General features: G+C 45.7%; 1 protein-coding gene across 2 annotated transcripts in view; it reads right to left on the bottom strand.

Annotated features, from left to right (window-relative positions):
* MFAP5 (microfibril associated protein 5) overlaps positions 1-15,363 on the bottom strand; it is a 48,854-nt gene extending 33,491 nt beyond the window's left edge. The window contains exon 1 of one of the 2 annotated variants that reach the window (XM_074935146.1): positions 15,324-15,363. The gene's annotated coding sequence lies outside the window, so the exon portion shown is untranslated. Of the gene's footprint in view, positions 1-9,959; positions 10,038-15,323 lie in introns of those variants that run through there. The other variant, XM_074935137.1, reaches the window with a different exon arrangement.
* Between the last annotated feature and the right edge of the window lie 1,094 nt (positions 15,364-16,457).

Genomic DNA, 16,457 nt, shown 5'->3' with positions numbered 1-16,457 from the left:
TGGTACATGTATAAGGCATCTGATTTCTACCCCCCTCCCGCTCTCCCACCCCACAACCTACCTCCTCTGTTAATCTCCCATTGTATCTTTTTCTTACTACATTTCTCTCTCCTTCCCTCTGTAACTCTTTCTAGGTACTTTTTTCATATATCTCCCTCCTTTTCCTTTCTCCTTTCTTTCCATCCCTGAATATCCCCAAATGTAACACTTGTTTCCATTTCCAGAAATATTTGGGGACCTGAGTGTATCATTCTTTAATGCAATTTGTTACAGTTTGAGAAGGAATTATATTTAAAGTTTATTTTCCACTAATATCCCACAGGACTTTCGAATTCCAGATATATATCCTGGTTCTGAGTCCTGGCTCCATCGCTGTGCTGTAACAAGAGGAATTCAGGATCATTTAAAGAACATAATTGAGTACAAGAACAATGAGTAGGGAAATCATATAAATTAACTGGCTAGATGTATGTACATAGGGCTTCTGCTTTAGGGGGTTTATTAATTTCATTTTCAGGATTTATTTTGTAACTATTTTTGAGTTCTATATAGATGTCCAAAAATCACAGTTTTTCTGAACTTTCCCTTGGTATATACACATAATATTGTTTGAAATAGCACTACATTAAAGCACACTAGGAAATTCTAGTGTGCACCAAGAAGGGTCTACATGGCCCAACTAATGTGCAACATGTTAGTGCATTTTAGAAATTAGATCCCTGCATAGTCTGCTTTACTGCTCCATGTAGACAAGCCTTTAGATACAAGCCAGGGAACAGGGATATCATCTTTATACACAAATTACACTGGGAAAAGGGTGAAGTCAACATGAACTGAGTAACCATTTCCAGTTTTTATTGGGTAAACTCAAATTTATAATTTTTTGGGGGGGACTACCAATGTTTATCTATTAAAACCTAAAACCAGATGCCTTATACATGTACCACTGACCTCTACTGAAAACAGGACTCCTGCACTTTGTGTCATACACCCTATACTGGTAACAGCTAATGGGGAGACTCCTTTAACTTAAGTGGTTCCTGGGCTTTTGGAGCAGGAGGAATGCAGTTCCATCACTGCTGCTGCTGTGATGTTCCGCGTGGAGCAAGATGACAACCATGAAGTCCTAGATGGCCACATATGTGTTTCAAGAAGAGAGCACAAAAATGTCCCAGGAACAGAGAAAGCAGGATCAGATAAACAAAGGAGAGGAGAGAAAAAGCCCAGAACTAAGATGCATGATTTTCATGGAAAGCTGACAGATGGAGTGCCTGGCAACCAGCGAATCAGCTGGCAGAGAGAGTGATGACATCACCCCGTGTCCATGAGCCAGGAGTTAGAAAGCTAAGCATCCTCCCTTCACTAGCTGCTTTGGCAAAATGGGCTATAGGAGGGGGCTCACCCTAGGGAACTGGACTGTGTGTGGTGGGGAGAGACGGCAGGAATCAGAATCTACAGGAGGAATGAGGAGCAATTTCTGCATTGCATTTGCCATTTTGGCTGCTATTAGGTAGATGGTGAAGGTAAAGAAAAAAGGGTGGAGGGACAGATAGGAGGGACAGAAAAAGAAAGGGGAAGAAAGAGTTGTGTGATCATTCATATCATAACTTGAACCCACTTAAACAGCCTTGCCTTAAAATTTTCAAAATGTTTTGTGAGCCTGAGGGAGCAAAGCCATGACCTCCCCTCCCCCCACTGGAATATCCTCCCTCTCCACTCTCAGCTGGCCAGCTTCCCTACCTCTTCCCCTAACAGGACCTGAGGCCTCCCTATTTATTGTTGCTCACTTGGAGATGGTGCTCAGTGACCTTCTTCCCCTATTACTGCCTCCTGTACCTCACAGCTCCTTCCTTTGATCTTGGGAGGCATTAGCTGGCCAATCATCCCCCATCTCCTGGGTTCAAGGGAGCTGCCAGGCATAGTCACAGTCCTGTAGCCAATCCCAAGGAAGGAAGGGTAGGAAGTAGCCCAAGGTCCCTCACTAATAAGGCAGCAGGAGATGGAAACCTTGTAGGGGAAGGCAGTGCCCCATGAGGCATAGAGTTGTAACCCTCACTGGTTCTCTAGAAACTGCATGCTAACCCAATAATTCATAGTGCACATGTCCTAGGGAAATCCTCAATGTGTCCTAGTTACCACACCAGGCCTGGTGGGGCACTACCTTCCCCTACTGGTGCAGAGCTTCTGCAGTGGGTGAGCCAGCACTTTCCACCCTTAGAGAGCCTTCGGACAAGCCGCCACTGGGGATGAAAAATTAAGTCAGTGGCTAGCTGGTCCTTCCCACTTCCAGCTCTTCCAAAGAGCTGGGAAGGGGACAACTGGTCCCAGGAGGCAGTGAAAGGAGGGCAGAAGGTGGGAGGAATTACAGGAGTCCTGCAGTCATTAGGGGAGCTAATGAGGCATTCTGGGCTACACTGCTATCAATCTGTTCCACTGGCGCCAGCCAATGCAATTCTTTACATATGGCCAAGACTGGGGTTTAGATGAGGGCTAGTTAGCATCAACTCAATCCAGACAAGAGAGAGGAGATGCCAATAAGGTGATGAAGCAACAAAGAGAAATAGTGGAGGTGATACCTGGCACCTGGGTAAAAAGACTCTTGGAGCCTTTGCTGTTTCTAGATCTCAAGCCAGCAGTGATGTCCCTGAGTGCTTCTGTCCACCTGTGCTTGTCTAGGAGGTGGAAACTTTTTCTCTTGAAGCTGGACCTCATTTCAGTAATTCAGGCCTTTGCTCTCTAGGTTGAATCACTGTAATGTGCTCTGCAGATTGAGTTCCTGAAAAGCATTTAGAAACTTCAGATAGCACAGAACGTGTTTCCCATAGGGACCATATTACACCTGTGTGCCACATAAAAAAATTCAAAGTGGTTGGTTTTGATCTCTAAATCTTTTTGTGGTTTGAGTCTCTTATAACTCAGAAACCACCTACCTTCTCATTGTGTTCTCCTCAACAGCCGAAATCAGACATTGCACTTGGGTTAATAACCCTCAGTTTTAAACCTCTGGGGAGCTATGGGCAGGCTGTTCTTAGTGAGGGGTCATCAACTTGGATTCAGTTTCCTTCACACACACCCTCTCCTTTCCCCTCCAACTTGGTCCAACAGGGCCTGAGGTTTTTGTATTTCTGGGCAGGCTGCAAGGCTCATTTGCTTACCCAGGGGAGTTGGAAGCTTGGGGGTTGATGGAGAATGACTTTGTGATATTAGTTAGCATTGGTTTAGCCTTCAATGCCAATGAATTTATTGCTATTTATTGTGAATATTCTTGGAGGCAATTCATTATTTTATAAATAGGACAACTGTAAATGAAAAAAGTATAGAGGATGGTGCCCTTGCACTTAGTGGACACTGGAGGGAGCTACAGCACTCCACATATCCTAGTTCACTATGATTACATTTCATATACCTTCAGAGCTAGGGTCCCTAGTCAATTTAATTTTTTATGGCTCTTCCTTTAAATCTCGCTCTGCTTCTGAGTGATCTGGTTCTGCACCTCTTTAGTTGGGAGGTTTTGGGGGAAGAAGAATTTGTGATTTTTCTCCACAGTCCTTCCCCATGAAACTTGATATTTCAGGAGATCTGATCACCTCCAGGAAACTCAAAAATCTCCCTCTATTTCTGCCTATCTCCCCTCTTTCTCTCACTTGGCTGCAGGCATCTTACCCCAGCAAAGTAGATCTGGGGGACCTCCAAGTTAACCTTGGTGGATGCATGTCATGATATGGGTGACTCAAGGGAAAAGTGCCAACCCCAGTGACCCAATATAATGCTAGGGGGTGCTGTGCCACAGGGAAACTCTCCCCTCTGAGTCATAGGGGTGTTCAGATCCCCAAAGCTTTAGTGTGGTTTGATGGGGTTCCACGTGTCAAGGAGTAGTGTGAATGGCTCAGCAAGGGGTGTTCTTTCCTCTTGAGTCAGTACTGACTCTAACGTCACAACATGTTGCTAGGGAAGTTGTCATGCAGGCAATGTAATATTTTCATTGCAAAACAAAACCAACTGCCCTGGGGCAATTCAAACTCTCATGATGCTTTCCACCCCAGAGATCACCGCTTTTCAGTGAGCGGGCGAATGATCTCTGAGTATAAAGTCTGTAATGCATTTGGGAAGCCATCAGTTTCAGCTAATTTCATTCTCTCTATCTCTGCATCTCCCTGGCCTTCACATATACTTGTAACTTAATGCCTGGTTACTATGTCTCAGCAATGAGAAATTAATGAGTTTCTGTAACATATTTGAATGTAACACTGTGTGTTCATTTGAGTCAGGGTAGGCAAGGGGAATATTCCTGGGAGCCAGAAAGTTTCTTATAGGATCGATTATTACTTGAGCTCTGACACCATCTTTTGAGTCATTCCCCTATTGTGCCCTGTGCTGGAAGTAGAGATGGACCTAAGCCACAGAGTTCAAAGCCAGATCCAATCTTCTCCTAAATTTGGGGTATTTAGATCGGGGCTTGTGTTCACCCCAGTCTAAAGATGGGGACAGCTATGAAATTCACATCTCCAAAGTTCAGGGGAGTTTGGTCCTGATCCTTTTCTATTTCGCAGGTGATTGTGCCTTTACTGTGATGGCCTTGAGGATGTAGAACTCTCTCCACCAGGACCTCTGCTTCATCAAGACCAGTTCTGACGGGCTGGAGAACCCTTCTGGGAGCCCACAAGGGAGGCTGAGAGTGTTCAGCCAATATGCATTCAGCTCCTCACTCTTGCAGCTCCACATACCATAGCCAAGCATCCTTCTTTGTCACATGGGATGCAAAGCCCCCAGGTTTGGCCAAGTGTGTTGAAATTCTCAGAGCTCAGACATATTACCTCCCCCCAACCCCCTCAGTGAGATAGGAAGAAGTTGTTCCAGTGTTTCCTTTCCTCCCTAGCTCCCTGCTTGAGGGCTTCCTCCTTCTTTCTTCCTGGGAGCTTCTTCTGCCCAAAGGAGGACTTCCTTTCCAACCCCAATCCCATGCATGTTCCTACTCAGTGTATAGCATCTTTTAGAATTGCCACTTCCTGGAGCTGTACTGGTGTAAAACATATATACACACACATATAGGGGTTGCTATGGAGTAATTTACCTCAGTTTTGAACTAGGGTAAGTTGCAGCAGTGCAGAATGATCTGCACCAGCATAAACCATGTTGACATTAGATGTTTGCACTGGTGCAGCTCCCAGATGGCTACAATTCCAGTGTTGTCAAGGCCTAAATGTAGACTTCACTGATGTTTTAATCATTCATCTCTTTTATCTAACTCTGCAGCTATCTTTGAAGTGCCCCAGTAGCTCACAAGAGTGAGGAGGAGAGGGAGAGGGGGCACTTTGTAGAAAAGATCATTTTTATTGTCCACTAATAATATCCTCATCTGTAGTTGTTCCTTCATTTAGAATTAAAAGGTGTGTTAATCCCATCTAAATGTGGCTGTGGAAAATATTTACATTCACTTCAGAATATGTTTGTTTTGCTTAATAAAAACACTTAAATTCAAATGATCTCCTCTCATCAATCTATTCCCCTCTCCTTTATCTATAGATCACTCTTCAGCTCCCTCTTTCCTTCTGTCACTTGTGTCCTTCACTCTTTCTTTGTTTCTTCCTGTGTGGTTTTTTTATCGTTTTGTTCTGTACCTGTCTTTTCTCTCTCCCTGTTTTTTCTTCCTCTGTTCCTCTTCCCCAGCCCTTTCTCTCTTTTCTGTGCTCTTTCTTATGGTTTCTCTTGCTGTATGTATCTTTTTGTACCTCTCTCGCCGTATCCTTGGTTTCCTTTCTGTCACTTTCACTGGAATGTTGGCAGAGACATTATTTAGTCAGTCAGTTCCTGTGTTTCTTTGAAAATAAAGTATCTAGGAATGGGGCAGGAGGTTTCTGTTCTAGAAGGGTCTGTATTCCGAGAGCCCTTTCTCCCTTTTTAGCAAAGGAGACTTACATTCCATGCCCACCCACAATCCCATTCAGAGTCAGGATCTCCCCCTCCACTCGCACACAGACTTTGGCCAGGAGTGATGGATTGCACTGCAGTAAGGGCTGGGATCACTGCAGGCAAGGGAGGAGTAGTCACACTGCCAGCGTCAGGGCAGGAAGGAGAGAGTGGGGACTGAGCACAAGAGGAGAGGGGGTGGAGATGTCTGGGAGGGTGTGTGTTGTGCGTCTGCAGACTACTGCACCATTCTGACTTTGGCTGAGCATCTTGGAGAGCAGAGGTCTGAAAGATAGAGCCAAAAGAGGCACAAGGCAGAATGAGCTCTGGCAGCAGATGGAGGCTGCCACAAGAGCAATAGGAGAATGGCTGAGAGAGAAATGAATGCATTCTTATGTGGTACAATAACCATATAACAATACACAATAGCACTAGAGCTCTCTCTATTTCTCTTGCTGAAACTATAGCAGGCAGGGCTATGGCACAAATGTAGAAACATACAAAAGGTCAAATGATGCAAACTGAAAAGTATATTAAACATATTTTCACTGTACTCAAGAGGAAGATGACAATATGATCTTTGGCCAGAGTCAAGGTGCATCAGTAGAGCTATGCATAGGTCTCAGTGTAGGAATAGCAGGAGGTGCTGCGGGTTAAAACCAAGATGAAAGAGCTGAGCTGCTGGGGGTGGGGTAAGAGGAAGCATGATGGAATAACAGGAGGCGCTGCAGGTAAAGAGTGAGGTGCATAGGAGGAACTGGTAGCTTGAGGCAGGACTGGACTAGCAAGGGGTGCTATGGGTCAGGATTGAGGGGGCACTGGAAGAGTTTTGGGTCGGGTTCCCAGGACTGCAACACCTTGTGGAGCTGGTAAGGCCGGAACTACTGACGTTCTTTGAAGCGGGTGGGGATGATGGGGGAAGAGTTGGCTGAAAAAGTTTATGCCCTCATGAATTCTGGCAGAGGCAACAAGAACATGCTCCCTTTGCTGGATGCATTTATAAATAGAAGATGACCCCCCCACCCACACATACACAGTAGCAATTACAATGAATATAGCATGGATAATTTTTGCCTAGCACATTTCCCTTCCTCCCTTTTCCTTTCTTTCCTTTCTGCCTCTGTTCTTTTCTCTATTTTCTCCATCTGTTTCTTACTCCCTGTCCAGATTTCTTTCTGGCTGCTTCCTTTCCCCTTCTTTTAACATCTTGCACTACATTCTTTCATCATCCTTTCTTCATCAGCCTCTCTGTCATTTATTTCATCCATCCTTTTCTATCCCTTCATCTTATTCTCATTTCTTCCATCAATTTCTTTCTCTCCCCTCAGGCTTGATTCTCCACTGCCTACACCATGTGACATCTTACACACACACCATTTTGCCCAGATAAAAATGACAACCCCGAGTTCAAAGCAGTGGAGAAACAAGCCCGGAATCTCTTCTACTTTCTTTCTGTCGGAGACACATGAGAAGATCTCACACAGGCATGCATGGGAGATACAGATGGTGGGGGGAAGGACTGTAAGGAGATTGAGGGTGTGTCTGGTATTCATGCAATCAGCCTGCAGGAGGCTGCCTGGCCCCTGCAACTCCTCCCAGTGACTCCCACACAATTCCCTTTCCTATGTTTCAGATGCTTCTCACACACTCCCCGCTCTGGCCATTCCCCCCTCCCACCACCATCCTTTGCCGACATCACACTGCACCAACTACAGCTGCCAGCTGCAGTGACCTACTTCTGCCCACTCTGCAAAGCATCTCTTTCTCCTCCATACCTTCACTGGCTGCAGCAGAAGAAACGGGAGCAGAGTCACGCCACACCCCAATCAACCTCCTAATAATTGCTTGTGTAATGCTCCCCCCACAGGGAATAGAAGATCCTAGAGACACCCCCCTGGTCCTGACAATCTGCTCCATCTGTTTAGTGCAGGCAAAGGGCACTGAACATATAACCAGGAGACAGTTTAAAGAGAATCTGATGGAGTGATCACTCCCTGCAACGAGTTTAGTCTCAAAAGCTCCTCACCCCCATCGAACTCATCATCTAGTGCAATTGTCATACCAGATGTAAAACATCATGGGAACTGGGATAACCCCAGGGGCTCTTTAACATGCTCTATAAAGCCCTTTGGCTCATAGGGCAAATGTTTATCATCCCTTTTCCGGTCCTGCCCCTAAGACACAGCACTCTGCACCTTCATCAAACCATGCCCACCAACCCTTGAAATACCATCAACATTCAGCGAAGGACAATGTGGGAAAGAGATGGAGGCCCAGAACAAGACAGTCAAACAGAGAAAAGAGAATAGATGGCAAGAACAAGAGAGGGAGAGACAGAAAGAAGGAACTTTCCCAAGGCTGAAACAGAGAAAGAAAAAAGTAGAAAGAAACAGAAAGTGAGAGAAGGAATTAGAGAAGAGAGAGGGCCAGAAAGATGCAAGGGGGGAGAGAGGCCTGAAGGAAAGAATGATAGAGAAAAAGAAAATGAGAAAGACATGGAGAGACAGAAAAAGAGGGAGAGAGATGGGGATGCAGAAAATTGAAAAGAAAAGGACAAGGTGGATGATAGAGGATACATAGAAGCCCATCCCATCGTCCACCTTCTACATCTTGGGGTCTCATCAAAAAAATCCTCTCAAAGTGCTGCTGAACACCTCAAACTGCCACCATCAATCGCAGCCCATTTCTGTGCCCCCTAAATTAAACTTGCTCTCAAAGGCCACCATATTCCTCCCATCTCTCTAACTCCCCAGTATTATTTCCTTTCCCTGCAGTGCCATTTTAGCAGCAGCTGCACTGTTCCTCCTCATGGGACTGATTACTGGCTGGTTAAGCAGTGGACTTGAGATCAATCTATGTCAGTGGTTATCAAATGTATGTGATTGGGTCCCCCTTCTTTGTATCTGTAGTCATTCCCCCACCCCCTCCTCAAGTACATATACTGCCACCCAGCTCTGAAGGCAGAATGCAGAGCAGCAGCTGCTAGCTGACCACCCAACTCTGAAGGCAGCGCTGAGCCAGCAGGAGCACAAAAGTAAGGGTGGCAATGTGAAAAGTTATATTCACCAGTATCACTTTTCACAGCAGACTTTGCACCCCATTGCCACCCTTACTTCTGCACTGCTACTGCCACCCTGGAGTTGACAGCTGGAGCTCCGTCCTCTCCTGGTGTGGGATTTGTGGGGACTGGGGGAAGGAGAGCCAGAGCTTCGGCTGCCTTCTGGTGAGGGATGGGGTGGGGGAGAAGGAGAGCCCAAGCCTGGGTGGCAGGGCTCCAGCTGTTCCCTTTATCCCTGCCTCCCGGGTGTGCATGGCCCTTCTGCAGGAGCCCCAGCCACCTGGGGCTGACAGCCAGAGCTCTTACACACACACACACACACACACACACACAAAGCACACAGCTGGCGCCTCCTTTGACACATTCCCGCACCTCCCTTGGGAGGCTCTCCCCATAGTTTGAGAACCGTTGATCTACATGATTCTCCAATTCTATCCCTATGTGTCTATTTGTAACTCTGTCTGCCTGATTATCTCTTTCCCTTTTTCTAATGTACACAAAATTATGGTATCACAAGCTTCTGGCCTTTTTAAGTTACCAGCCAAGCAAAGTGTGCTATCTAGTCCCCACACCCTGAGCCCTCAAATGGCTATAATCAGACAGGGTAAGTCTTGTTATGTCACATCTAGCCCATTTCTCCAGGGACCAGTGCAGGACGACAGTTACTTTCCAGGGTTTTGTCCACTAGTCCTAGTTTTAAATGACATGAGCAAATGAACTTTTCTGGGGAGACTCTGTTCCACAATCTAACAGACCTTATCCCTGGGTTCAGTTTCACCTCATTATTTCTAGTTTACACCACACAATTCTTCTCCGTCCTAGGAGTCTGTGCCCTTCACATGCTTAACAGATGGGTTATGGTGCCCTCCCCAAGCCCATTAGTTAAGCTACAACCAGCTCTACAGATTGAATGTCTCCAGCTCTGGAATTCAGGAGGGGAAAGAAACAGGCACGAAAAAGAGAAAAAATGTAAATAGATATAAATTAGCAGCACCTTTTCCAGCTCCTCTCTCTCCTCCGCCTCCCTCCTTCTCCCCCCTGCTTCAGCCGATCTCGTCCCCCGCCCCGATGCGGCCCCACCCGTCCTGCCTGCGTCTCTAAGTACCGCGTAGGCATTTTGTGAGCTAACTCAGTGATTCTGCCCAGCACGCACTGAGCTCCGGGGAGAGATGGAGGAGAGCAGCGGGAGGGGGAAGGCAAAACGGGCGTTTAGCCATTCTGACTCTGACTGCAGAGACCGTGCTGCTGGGGCCGGTTCTAGCCGGCTGGCACTGGGTGATGTGCGGGCTGCAGGGAGCTGAGTTGCTACTGCCGTTGCTGCTTCACAGCTATTGGTGCAGGGGGAAGTATGGAGGGTTTAGATGCGCACACACAATACAATGCACATAAACAACCAGCTTACACGCTGCTACACCATGCAATGACACAAATGCAGTCACGTACTCACACTGACCAAGCCTAATGTACGCATACTCACACTGTAATATACTCACACGCACTCCTTCGTGAGCACTCCTATACAATAATATACTGGCACATACACCAATGCACCCCCACGCACTAACACACCCAGTCACATCGCCACGTGCACACTAACATCCCATGCACTAAGAAAAGGAGGACTGGTGGCACCTTAGAGACTAACCAATTTATCTGAGCATAAGCTGTAGCTCACGAAAGCTTATGCTCAAATAAATTGGTTAGTCTCTAAGGTGCCACAAGTCCTCCTTTTCTTTTTGCGAATACAGACTAACACGGCTGCTACTCTGAAACATCCCATGCACTGACATGCTCAACATCATGCACCCCTGCACACTAGCACACCCCCACCCATTCAATCACAGACAAATGCCCTCTTATACACCCTGATTATAGCAGGGGCTATAGTGAAGGTTAAAACTAGGTTTCTGTTTAAAGCTTGACTCTAGTAAGTACTCTAAAAATCTACACTGTTCTCAGATTGTTTTTGTATTCATAGTCACACATACTCACACTAGCCACCCAAGTAATTACACACGGTCACATGACAAGCCTACCCATATGCACATGTACATGAGAGCGCCAAATAAATTAATCTCTATCCGTGGGTTGCAGATCATAGAACTGAATTGCCTGCTCTCAACCTTTCTTCCCATTCTGCAACTCCCCATTCACCTTCCTGTCTCCAGACTTCCGTGCAATTTCCCTCTGCCATTCCCTCCTAACACTGATTTTTTTTGCTCCTCCCCTCCCTAGGGTCAAGTATGTATAACAAATTCCTCACTGATTTGTTATACATACTGGTGTGCAGTTGGCACACTCCTAACCCTAGCCTGTCATGTGAAAAAGCACAACACAGTAGGTGGAAGTAGGTTTGTCACACACATGTGGTTGCTGCGTGAAGAGGGTCTATCATAAACTTGTGGACATTGGTTGGGAGCATCTGTCACACAGTGGCGTACAGCAGGGTTGGGAGTGTGATTGCCATCATGGGCATAAGGAATGTAGGGCAATGGGCTGGGTTTCTCCCAGGTGAGGTGGGAGTTGGATGGTGTGTCACATATGGGGGCACAGAATAATAGGCTGGTTGTGTCTCATGCACTGGAGAGGAGGTTACTGAGTTGAGTGTCATAGCTTGAACAGGGGTGGCCAACCTGAGCCTGAGAAGGAGCCAGAATTTATCAATGTACATTGCCAAAGAGCCACAGTAATAGGTCACAGAGTAGCAGCCGTGTTAGTCTGTATTCGCAAAAAGAAAAGGAGGACTTGTGGCACCTTAGAGACTAACGAATTTATTTGAGCATAAGCTTTCATGAGCTACAGCTCACTTCATCGGATGCATTCAGTGGAAAATACAGTGGGGAGATTTATATACATAGAGAACATGAAACAATGGGTGTTACCATACACACTGTAACCAGAGTGATCACTTAAGGTGAGCTATTATCAGCAGGAGAGCCGCATGTGGCTCCGGAGCCACAGGTTGGCCACCCCTGGTTTTGAATGAGGATGTCTGGTGACTAATAGGGTGTGTCAAAGCTGAGAGGCATGGGCATGCATGGGTGGTACTGAACAGGGGCCTTTGCCTTGCCTTCTATTTCTTATTTATTATTGCATCATCCAATCAGGCAGAAATAGTACTATGTTACTTAAGTGACCAACTGAATAGTTAAGGTAAACATTTCACAAGAAAGAACTCATAGGCTGAAATGTATTGGCATAAACCTTTGGGCAAATACTTGTGAAAAACAAATGCATTCACTACAATCCAAATAGATTTGAAAAGATTTAGTGAACAGAAAAAGAAGCATTAATGTATTTCCAATTAACTGTTCCAACATTTCCATCAGTACCAGAATGTACAGACAGGAGTTTTCCACCACATTTCTTATCAAAATCCAACACATCCAATGATACACACACAGAAGAGTTTATATATGAAGCCTTCTCACATGCTAATCACACCCTCTAAATTTGGGACTAAGTTGTGTTTCAAGACCAAAGTGCTGTCTTGCATTTTTAGTGATCCTAGTGTCAAGAGATGTTTCATGAAAGCAACTATGAAATCTTATTTCAGATACACAGAGGTTCTGGAACAGTCCTTACATTATACATATCAGGCATTATACCACATCTTGCTATCAACATAAGCTGAGCAAGGGAAAAAGCAAAAAGAAAGGTGACCGTGATGCTCACTGTGCAGTGGGGTCCATTATTCATTAATTAGCTTTTGTCCAATTAAAGTTAATAATATTATATAGATTGCCTGATTGGTAAAGCTGACATTGTTCTCTGGTGCATTAGCACAGAGAGCAAAGGTTACCATAAAGCTTTCTGTTTGAATCATCCCCATTTCTTTGACTTAGGACCAGGCCTGTAGTTGCTGAGAGAGACCTCACCTTCATCAGCCTAAAAAGCTTTGTTTTCCTCAAGAGGGAATGTACAACACCCCCATCGAGTTAATTTGCCCAACAGCACAGGAGCAACAAGGACTGAACTCTTCACGGTCTCTCCATCCACTGCCATATGAAGGGCCCTACCAAATTCAGGGTCCATTTTGGTCAATTTCACAGTCATAGGGTTTTTAAAATTGTAAATTTCCTTATTTCAGCTATTTAAATCTGAAATTTCATGGTGTTGTAATTGTAGGTAACCTGACCTAAAAAGGAGTTGTGATGGGGGAGGAAGGTTGCAAGGTTATTGTAGGGGGGGTATGGTACTGCTACCCTTATTTATGCACTGCTGCTGGCGGTGGTGCGGCCTTCAGAGCTGGGCAGCTAGACAGTAGTGGCTTCTGGCTGGGAGCCCAGCGCTGAAGGTAGAGCCACCGCCAGCAGCAGCACAGAAGAGGATGTCATGGTGTGGTTTTGCCACCCTTACTTCTGCGCTGCTGACTGCAGAGCTGGGCCCTCAGTCAGCAGCCACCACTCTCTGGCCGCCCAGCTCTGAAGGCAGCAGCGCAGAAGTAAGGGTGACATGGTATGGTATTGCCACCCTTACTTCTGTGCTGCTGTTGGCAGGGTGCTGCCTTCAGAGCGGGGCACCTAGCCAACAGCTGCTGCTCTCTGGCCACCCAGCTCTGAAGGCAATGCAGAAATAAGGGTGGTGTAATACGAACCCCCGCAACTCCCTTTTGTGTCAGGACTCCCAATTTGAGAAAACTGGTCTCCCCCATGAAATCTATATAGTATAGGGTAAAAGCACACAAAATACAGATTTCACAGTCCGTGACACGTTTTTCATGGCCATGAATTTGATAGGGCCCTAGCCATGTGCCAGGGAACAAGATTGACAGACAGGAGCCTCTGGCCTACCATCCTGACAAACAGCAGAAAGACCCTTAGACTGTCTCCAGACAAGGGCTTAGCTCTCAGATAGTGAAACGCTCTCCTGAGGACAGGCTACCTCAGCCCAGCCCAGCACCAGAACAAAGTTGTCGGTCCAGCAATCAAGGAATGTGTGTGATAGAGTTCAATGTACCTCAAGTCCAGCAGCCAAACAACAGGTAATAAGGACCTCCATCTTAAGGCTACATCTCCCATTCCAGAGAGACAGGCAGGTAGGTGGAAGGATGGGCACAAGTTCAGTATCAGAACACAGCTTGTGGGTGATGTCCAGCAGTAACTCCCAGACCTGGGCTCTCACCTGAGGTCAGAGGACCAGGCTGAGGGATCCCAGCAGGCTTGAGAGGGAGCTCAGCAGCTTTGTGTTCACCATACTGAGATTCTTTCCAATAGTCAGAGCTCCTTCCTCCTTGTCGTACTCCTCATAAGCAAATTTTCATACATATGGACAAAATTCCACGTATTCCATGATTTCCCCACTGTGGAATTCATCCCTTGTCACAAAATTTTGCTCCAGTAGCTCAGCTTTTATTTCAAAACAAATATGGTTTTAGTCATTAGGATTGCAAAGACAACTTCAAAAATGTGAACCAAGCATGAACGGATGTAGTGACGCCTGCCTTAGGGCTTGTCTACATGGAGAAATTTACCAGTATAATTTATACTACTGCCAATACAGTAGAACCTCAGAGATACAAACACCAGAGTTACAAACTGACCAGTCAACCACACACCTCATTTGGAACCGGAAGTACACAATCAGAGAGCAGCAAAGACCAAAAAAAAAAAGGAAATACAGTACAGTACTATGTTAAACGTAAACTATTTAAAAAATGAAGGGAGAGTTTAAAATAAAGATTTAACAAGGCAAGGAAACTGTTTCTGTGCTTGTTTCATTTAAATTACGATAGTTAAAAGCAGCATTTTTCTTGCACATAGTAAAGTTTCAAAGTTGTATTAAGTCAATTTTCAGCTGTAAACTTTTGAAAGAACAGCCATAACGTTTTTATTCAGAGTTACGAACATTTCAGAGTTACAAACAACCTCCATTCCTGATGTGTTCGTAACTCTGAAGTTCTACTCTATAACCAGTATAACTAGAGTGCTATAATTATTTTTCCCTGTGTTGACACACCCTTAAACTGCAGACAGCCTGAAATGATAGCTCTGAGACATGTGAACTCAGTGCAGAGTTCAATTCCTAAAAAGAGAAGTGCCGGAAAGCAAAATTTCACTACAGAGGTGCTGGCCACCCATACTGCAAAATACAGAGGGAAATAAATAACCAATAATCATTAGTTTACTTAAAATTTATCAGAAGCATGAATGCTATTCCAGCTCCCCAAAAAAGTGCTGGGGTGACATCTGGGGCATTCTTGCATGCTTTGAACAGTGATTCAGTGCAATCATTAACTCTGTTTTCCCAAGATGCTACAGAATTCAGCAATTTTGTCGCATAATTTGCCATTTTGTTGCAGCCAGGTGCCCAGCATTTTTGGTTTTGTTGTTTGTGTCCCTACCCTGCTGGGACTTGCCTGCAGCTTTCTCTTGCTCTTCAGTTTTCCCCACAGCAGTGAATTAAATGGATTATATAGTACATCTTTCCTGTACTGCTAAATGGAGCAAGGCAGCAGGATGCCATGGAGACGGAACTGGCATCCAATTTGCAGCCATGGAATAGGGGAAACTGGAAGTGTAGGCAGCCAACCTGGGCTGTCTGGAGAACAGGCCTGGGCAATTAAGGACATAGACCACCGAAGTCAACTGAGCTCCCCTCTTCTATGGCGCACATTTGGAAGGAGGTTCTGAGCCAGACTGCTTGGACAACAGTCTGGGAACTGAGGCCTGGGGACACCAGGTTGCTTTGGAGAGCCCAGAAAACAAACATCTTCAAAAAAGTCACTGTTGAAAATAATCAACAATGTTTACATCAGTGAGTATTTTTAACTGTGAGCCGTACATCTGGCTGGGGGAGGCAGGGTAGAAGGGGAGGGGCTAGGAATAAAGGGTATTACATGGTAGTAAAATAAATTTGCATTGCAGTAGAGTTTTGGGGTTTCTGCCAGATAATTTGGGGGTTGATGCTGCAGAAAATGGGCCCATCGTGCCACAGAGTACATGGGGTCTTTTGTATGGAATATGCATGACACACCCATATCCAGGCGATCCCTGCGGCTGCAGGATTCACAGCTGGAATGGCTCTGGGTGTGTCATGTATGCTGATGGTAATTGGAATGGGTTTTTCATCCATGGGGACATAGACGGCATCAGTCATTCACGTGGAAGAGCAGGGCACTTGGTTGAGATGGGTCTATCACATGCTTGGGAGGTGGAGAGAAGCAGGATGGGCGTGTTACATGCATGGCAGTGTGGCTGTTTGGGTGTATCACACATTGGGGACAAGGCATTGAGACAGGTATGTCACATTTGTGAATGCTAGAGATGGCAGGTTATGTGTGTCACATCTTTGGTGGAGCCAGGCAGTGATTGGGCATACCTCAGAAGGCACAGGTTGAGAGTATTACACATGCAGGCTGGTGGGTTGGGAATGTCACACATGAGAGCAAAGGGCGGTAAGTTGGGCATATCAGATGTGTGGTGATGAAGGTCAGCCATCTGGATGTCTCACATGTAAGTGTGTCCAGAGGTAGATTGGTAGGAATGTTATC

This window comes from Natator depressus, chromosome 1 (assembly GCF_965152275.1).
Source record: "Natator depressus isolate rNatDep1 chromosome 1, rNatDep2.hap1, whole genome shotgun sequence".
Taxonomy (NCBI): domain Eukaryota; kingdom Metazoa; phylum Chordata; order Testudines; family Cheloniidae; genus Natator; species Natator depressus.
This window is presented reverse-complemented; position numbering and strand designations above follow the sequence as displayed.